A 7,991-nucleotide genomic window follows, 5' to 3' on the forward strand; every position below is an offset into this window, starting at 1 on the left:
ATCTTCCCGTTAGTACAAAGAGTTATAACTTGTTTGGATGTTCATGTAAAATGACCGAAAGTACTTTTAATGAAAATGTTTTTAGAGTCAATCTTTAGTAAAGATGCAAGCAAATCCTGAAAAAAACACTTAAAGTGCTTCCTGGAAGAAGTACATAATTGGTACTTCTGGCAGAAAACACTTTAAATACTTTTGAAACCCAAAAATATTTTATCTAAAAGCGTTTTTAATTATTTTAAAAATACATCTAAACGAACCCTTATTTTGCAGCTGAAACTCTGGTAAGCACTATCCTTCGATCGAGCTAAGTATCGCCGCCGGTGTCGTGTTGCTTTCATGCATTTTTTGCATGGTTGCACCCACGTTTGTAGAAAATTTGAAAAAACACCGTGATAAATACAAATTTCATACAAACTAATCATTGCCCACATGTTAGTTATGCGTGTAATTAAATTTCTTTATTATTTGTTATAAAAATATTCATATAACTTGTTTTTAGTAACTCTAAAGTCAAAATACTCCTCGACATTTTACGTACCCAAAGAAAAAGAACACTCCTTCGCAACCCCAATCTAAAAAATTTTCTTTGTTTATATCTATTATTATTAAGGGGAGCTGGAGATGAAGGTTCAAAATTATTACAATAATTTAGAAGTTAGAGTGAGGAGTTTCGAATCTAGAATGAACAGGTGAAAACCCAACACTCTATTTGTTAGAAATTTGGATCACAACCACAATCCAAAAATAATAAGCATTAGAATCCAACTTATAAATCTTGCATGTCCGTGATCTATCAACTACAAATCACAAATGGTTGCCTAGGTTACTCACTTTTTATATTCGCTAAAGATAAATAGTAGAACTTAGATTTTTATATAAATTTATTATCGTTAAGTGGACAGGGAGACTTTAAAATTATTACAATAATTTAGGAGAAGAGGGGTTATACGCATTGGTGGAAATCCAATTTAGTAGGATACTGAAGCACATCCATAGTTAGTTAAATACTATTCAAACAATATGTGAAAATACAAACCAGAGGATTCTAGGAGCCTACGACTTATAAAAACTCTATTTACTTGACCCAAAAAGCGTCTTTGTTTTCAATTAATTTGTTGCACACACAAGCGTTTGCATCAAGTTAGGTGGAAGAGGAATTGCAACTAAATAGGACCATAATTAAAGACCAACTCATTTAATTATTACTTTGTTTAGATATCTGTTCCTTTCAATGTTTGGCCTTGTATTCGGTGATTTCACCCAGACTTTGTGAAATAGAGTAATCTTGTTCGCTAAAGCTGGCTAGCTCCTCCTACCCAATTGCTCGAAGGCTTTTTTCCCCAATAGGTAAAGCAATTATGCTAGAAAATGGCGATACGGTGAGTCATGCAAAAAGTCGAGCTGAGTGGTTTTTGAGGCTGAGCCAAATATTTAGGTCAGATGGTTGTTAAGCTTTGTCTTTGTTATGCTTTTAATTTCACTTCAAAGGAAAAGGTTCTTTGTCAATAACTTTTTTACACATCAAGTTGCACGAAACATCACTTCTAGGAGAAAATTTACAGGCATTTCTTGCATGTGATCTGCGTAGTGTATTACAACATCATATGAGTAGCAAATGGCTTAAATGTGCAACACATATTGCCAATGATCCATGCATGCAAGTTTTTCTTCGTTTTCACATTTACCTTCTTATTATTCCTTTAAGATTGAGGGTTAATTAAAATTAGTTGAATCTACCTTCTTATTATTTCTTAAAATCAAGCCCTAATTCAGCAGCAGAACGAGGATGGGGGAAACTCAGAGCAGGTGGCTTCGGGTCGGATAAGTGATGGAGGAAGTCAAATTGCAGAGACGCATGATTAACGGTTTAGGGGTTTAATTATCGGCTTAATTAAAACCGAGAGAATGCAAATGTGAAGTTAGCTTTAATAATATAGTTTAAGTTAAAAAAATTTGCTAAAATCTCTCTTTATTTATTTAGATTTAGCCAGTTATATTGTTCATCAAGTTGATAAGCTGCGGACATTTGAAGCTTGATTCTGGAGATTTATAAGTTAATTAAAATATAATACAGCTTTGCTTTTGAGTTTTGCAAATAACAATCACAAGGGATAGATTTCAATTCATCTTTGATAGGGTAGATCGAGGGTAGATTCAACTTGTTCAATATTTGACAAAGAGTAATGCTAAGTAAACCAACTTTTTAGACAAAAAATTTGCAAATCATATGATATGTAACTGATAGGAAATAAGTATGTTAATCAATACTCAAGTAATAATTCAATTATTGACAACCATATCATATATATAGTTATATTTAAAATGCTTCAAATATTTTCCCACCGATTCACAGTAGATTTGTTGTCCTATATAATTGAAGGCATTTTTGCTTCATCAGATTTGCACCTGAAAACTTGGTACAATATTTTTCCATATATAGTATGCATTATACTTTATAGCTAAGCTATAGGTTGGCATTTGTTGTCGACAGAATTGGTTGCTAACCAAGTTCGCAAAGTCATAGTTAGGTCGGCCGCAGGGCCGGTCTAGAGATTTTTGAGGTCTAGGCAATGTCCAAAAATGTGCCCTCATTTTATATAAGAAAAATATTTGTTTTCACACGTAAGACATTGATAAAAATATACTTAGAAAAGCACTTCAAACTTAATAATTTAGAAACACAGAAAAACTAATTTATTTTGTATCATGAAAAGGAAACAAAAAAACTCCGGGTTTACAAGTAGATAGATATGAGTTTTGTTTTACATCTGAACTTTTGAAGTGTTTTTGTATAAATCGTGAGGTTTTTTTTTTCTTATTTACTAATCTTGTCAATATGGTACTAAAAAAATAATGATGTTTTTGAGTCTTTAATTGATATGTATAAGTAATAAATGGTTACTAAATTAAACTTTTTTATGACACGTCATATGATTTGCAAATTTGGTCTAAAAATTTGGTCAACACATTACTCTTCGTTGAAGATTAGATTTGAATTGGAACAAATGTTTAAAAATAACAACCCATATAGCTACTAGCTACTAATTAAAAATAAATTAACAACCACACAAAAATTCGTAAAAATTGAAAAGAATAAACATGCACTTAACATTTCGAATTTAGGACCTCTCGTTAATTTTAAACAACAAAAACCATTGATTCTAATTAAACTTCTTAATCATTTAGCCAAATTTTATATATTTATACTCTTATGAAAAGAAATTTGTAAAAATTGAAAAATAAATAAACACACATGGTGTTTTGAACCTAAGACCTCCTTATTAATTTCAAACAACAAAATCACCGGTTCTAGTTAAATTTCTTTGTCATTGAACCAAATTTTATAAATTTATACTCTTATGAAAACATATATAAATATACTACCCTAATAATTTTGGTACCCCTAATTAGTTTAGGTCCTGGAAGGTCAACCTGCCAGACTGAGCCTGGGCCGGCCCTGGTCGGCCGGCCTCGTAATCCATTTCGTTGATTTTGGCAAGAATGGAAGATGTAAGAATTACGAAGAAATAAATTAGCAAGATCCACACCGTATAATTATTTTTACCGTTGAATAAAAATTAACGAAAGAAAACAAACATAGTGTGTACAATCATTTCCAATTAATATAAAGGCAACATAGTGTGTACAATCATTTCCAATTAATATAAAGGCAATTTTATATCAATATTTCAAACCCTCATACATGCTACGATTGGTTAGAAGCTGCAGCACAACATGGAAATCATGATAGATTTTAGAAAGGAATAAGACGCAACTATTTAATATAATATTAGGTCTGCCCAATTAGATGTTTCTCTACCCTACCAATGGGAATGGCAATGCTATATATATATATATTATAACTTTATAAACCTGTTTTTGCATGATTAAATTTAAATTATAGATGGAGATGAAAATAATTAGTGATATTAATATTTACTGAGTACTATATCATTTTAAACATGATCATTCTATTTAGTAGTTGATCTGTGGTCGAGAACTTATTATATAACATGTTATTTTCCTTAAAAGGAATCAGTGGGTGGCTTCGTCACTGTAGTTTACTTTTTTGGGAGGCGGAAAGGATTTCCAAAGACATTTCAACCTCCTTTACTACTATCGTGTGATTTACTAGTGTCAGAAGTCAAACTCAGGACATACCATGTAAAATACTGATCTAAAATTCGTCCCCAATTACTAAATCACGTGCTGATGGTTGATTATATAACATGTTAAACAATCCAACATGGAAAAATTGATTATATACGGTTGGTAAGGACGACTTATAAAATGATTGTAGAAGATTATAGGCTCTCAAAAATAGGTGCTTACAAGAGCGATTATATTATTTGGATCTCTTTATCCTTGTTTCTCTGTTAATAGATACTTAAAAGATGTCACATGTTTTTTTTTGAAACAAATGATATTATCTACACTAAGGAGATGGAAGAGTGGGATAAGTCTCACAGTGACAAATAATAATGTGGTTTAAATTCGCCTTTAGTGAGAATTGAACCTAAGAGATCTCATTTATAAATGAAGAGGAATACTACTAAACCGTAATTTTAAATGATAGGATGTCATATGTTATGCATGCGCACACATTAAAAAATAATATGTAGAAAGGAAGTGAGACGTGTGAAATTAGTTGATTTAACATATTTCCTTACAATTACCATGCTATATTCGTAGCTGTTAAATTTACTAGCTAAAAGCGTTAAAAAGAGTGAATGACCTAGTTAAAATTGTATTTATACCGAGGTTAGCAACGATAATCGTCTCAAATAATTGTATAGATATAGATATTAGTGCGCTTGAAGTTAGATTTGCAGTTATAATTGTAAGGATGACAAATTCAAACACGACTCATAAACTCGAATTCCGAGCACACAAAACTTATGCAGGTAAAAATGGGTCAACCAACCCAGACACGATTAATAAACGGGTGAATTTAGGACAATTTACGAATGTGTTTAATCCTTACTCAACCTGTTTTAATAAATGAATCGTGTCAAACATGCTAGACTTTGTAAGTGTACTATTTTCAGTCTCATCGTAAGATATCTACTCAACTTGCTAACGCGACCTGCTGGTAAATATGAAAATGTAATCAATTGAATACATGATTAAAGAGGCTAGGGTAACAGAGTTTGAGTATGCTAAATGGTTTAAACAGGTTAAATGTGTTTAACAAGTTAACCTAATTAACAATTCAACCCAATTTATTCAATAAACGGGTTACGCCAGTCGTGTCAGGGTATTAATTTAATAAAGCGGTCGCGTTGGATTTACCAGTTTGTCCCGATCAATACGTCGACTTGACCGACTTGACCCGGTCCGACCCATTGCCACTGAAGGGTCTCAGATACAATCTCACCCCATTACATATTTACTGGTTTACACTAAAACAACAAATGAAAAGGGAGTAGACTTACGAAATCAAAATAAAACCGCGAAAGCGATGGAACGGTTTAGATGTCTGGTGTGAATCTAATCAAGTGGATCCCACAAGAATGCAACACACGCAGAAGAGATCTAATTATATTTGGGTGTATTTTTCATGCTATCTTCATCCTATTTATTATCGTTATATAAGTTTAAATATTGAAAATTGTATTTATTTACTGCACAAATCTCAAAAGTTAAACTCGCCGGTATAGCTCTACATGGGCCAACAAACTTGAATAACATACCCATTTCAATATATTTTTATGGGGCTTCTGGAGGCTGAGCGAATTTTCCAACCTCGGGATGCTAAAAGGGCGAGTTTCCGATCAGTTATACAGTGGATCAAGGTGCAGATGGTGGAGAATCGATAGGCGTCGTTGTGGGATTTGAAGGTGCAGACGGGCTTGACAAGGGTGGAATCTAGGGCACAACGGATTTCACCCTCCTCGAGTTGCTGGAAGTGGATCCAAGAGTTGCAGGGGCAGTGTCACGTTTCTGCACAGTCATAGTCCAATGGCATGCCATGTCATCAGTTAACTGAGTTGTTGATGGAAAATATTAAAGTGACACAAAATTCAAACTTTAGGTATGAGTTTGAGATGCAAATTTAAAAAAAAAAAAACTTAATATATGAAAGTTTGAAAATCACAATAATTCAGAGTAATTAAATGAGAATTACTCTATTCATTAACTACTTAAGGGTTAATCGTGGCCGTAGTTAACTATCTAGCGTCTAGATGGGGTCTTTTAAAACACACTGCTCATGAGTAAACCAAAGCATCCACCGGAAGAAAAACTATTTACGAAATTTTTTTTTTTCATATATGGGATAATTATTAATAATAATTCGTCACTAGCAAAAATGGTCTCTTAACGTAGTGATGCAAAATTTTCTCCAGTCCATGACAAGGAACTGTTGAAGCCACGCCTGGCATTGCAAAGTTTGACAAGGACATGCACAGTTGCCCTCTTATGATCTTATCCATCTCCAACACCACAAAAAATAACCTATACGGCTATACCACTCTGCCCTCTTATGATTGGGATAATTCTAAAATGAATTATGAGAAAGTGACAACAAATTTACAACATCTAAAATGTCACCACATACCAATATTCTTACTTGTGATAATTGGGTTAGTCCACATCACTAGAGCATCTTCGATAGCCTGGTTAACCATGTTACGTGACTATTTTGATTCAAATTTTATAAGCTCAGTGCTATGACAAACCAACTAAAACAAGTAAGTCATGTTTAAAGTATTCAAGGTTAATAAAAGTGGCAATATTTATAGGATAATATTCGAAAATTCGGTGTAGAAAACTTACGATTCAAGTGGTTAAAAACATTTATGCTTGGTCTTGAGGTCTAACCGCCCTAGTATAATGATATTGTCTTTTATCAACTGAAAAAGCTTTCTAAAGCTGGTAGCTAGTTTGAAAAGCTTTCGATTCCTGTAGATGGTAAATTTATAGATAAAATACAATTATTCCAAGTATTTTACCCATTACAAAGTAAGAATAAATAATGTTATTCACACATTTATTATTTATTTGATCTGACGACTAAAAATTGATAGCAGTATGTAAAAAGTAAAAAATATTGAATAGCACCGCTCGTAAAGATCTAGTTACAGCCGCTATAATTCCAAGATATAAAGATAGATGTGGAGCTGTGAGGAACATTTTAACTTTCTAGGGTTCCTGGTTGTGACCCAAGTGCAGTGCACCTAATGGAGAAATATGTCCAAATTTATTACTGTGTACACCCTTTTGAGTATTACGTCGTCACGCATTCATGAATGAAATTATAGAGAAATTTTTCTTTGTAATTAGAATTCGAATAATACATTATGTATTTTTATATAGGTGATAGAAAAATTTTATTTTTTAAGTTACTAGCTTTTTAACGCACGTATTTCATCATCTGTATAATAATACATGATGTATCATACTGTGTTTCAGTCAAAATCTCTCTCTCAAAGCCATGGAGAATTGAAGGGAGTAGGATTCTCTCCTCTCCTAATCTCTCTCTCCTTCCATCTCCTCCTATTTAAACGGTTGCAATTACGCCACGTCTACATCTTGTTTTGAATTTTTTTATATAAGGAATAAGACAAAAAGAAAAGTGTGAGAGGAGAGGAGGGGATGGAAGAGAATGGTAATAAGAAAAGAGAAAATCCTACTCCAAATTGAAGACCATACCATCTGATCATAACGGTGAATTACAGAACAACATGCACTGTCTACCAAATTGTCCGTATAATGTTTGACTCCCACACAGACTTCATTTCCTTGAACATAGTAGCTGTTCACACCACCCTAACTTGTTTTTGGTTTTCCGTCGATTTAAGATACAATTTGGAGTTTTATTTTGGAGGTATCAGGAATGAATTGAAATGTAATAATATCGGTTTATATAGATGCATTTATACATATTAGCCTTCATGCACGTGCTTACATACGTGCAGAAAATATTTTTTAAATCACGGCATGCTATGTGCGACTTCCACATTTTAAATGTATTTATATGCGTAAATTGA

The sequence above is a fragment of the Pyrus communis genome, chromosome 11, assembly GCF_041283825.1.
Source record: "Pyrus communis isolate YQ-2024b chromosome 11, ASM4128382v1, whole genome shotgun sequence".
Classification (NCBI taxonomy): domain Eukaryota; kingdom Viridiplantae; phylum Streptophyta; class Magnoliopsida; order Rosales; family Rosaceae; genus Pyrus; species Pyrus communis.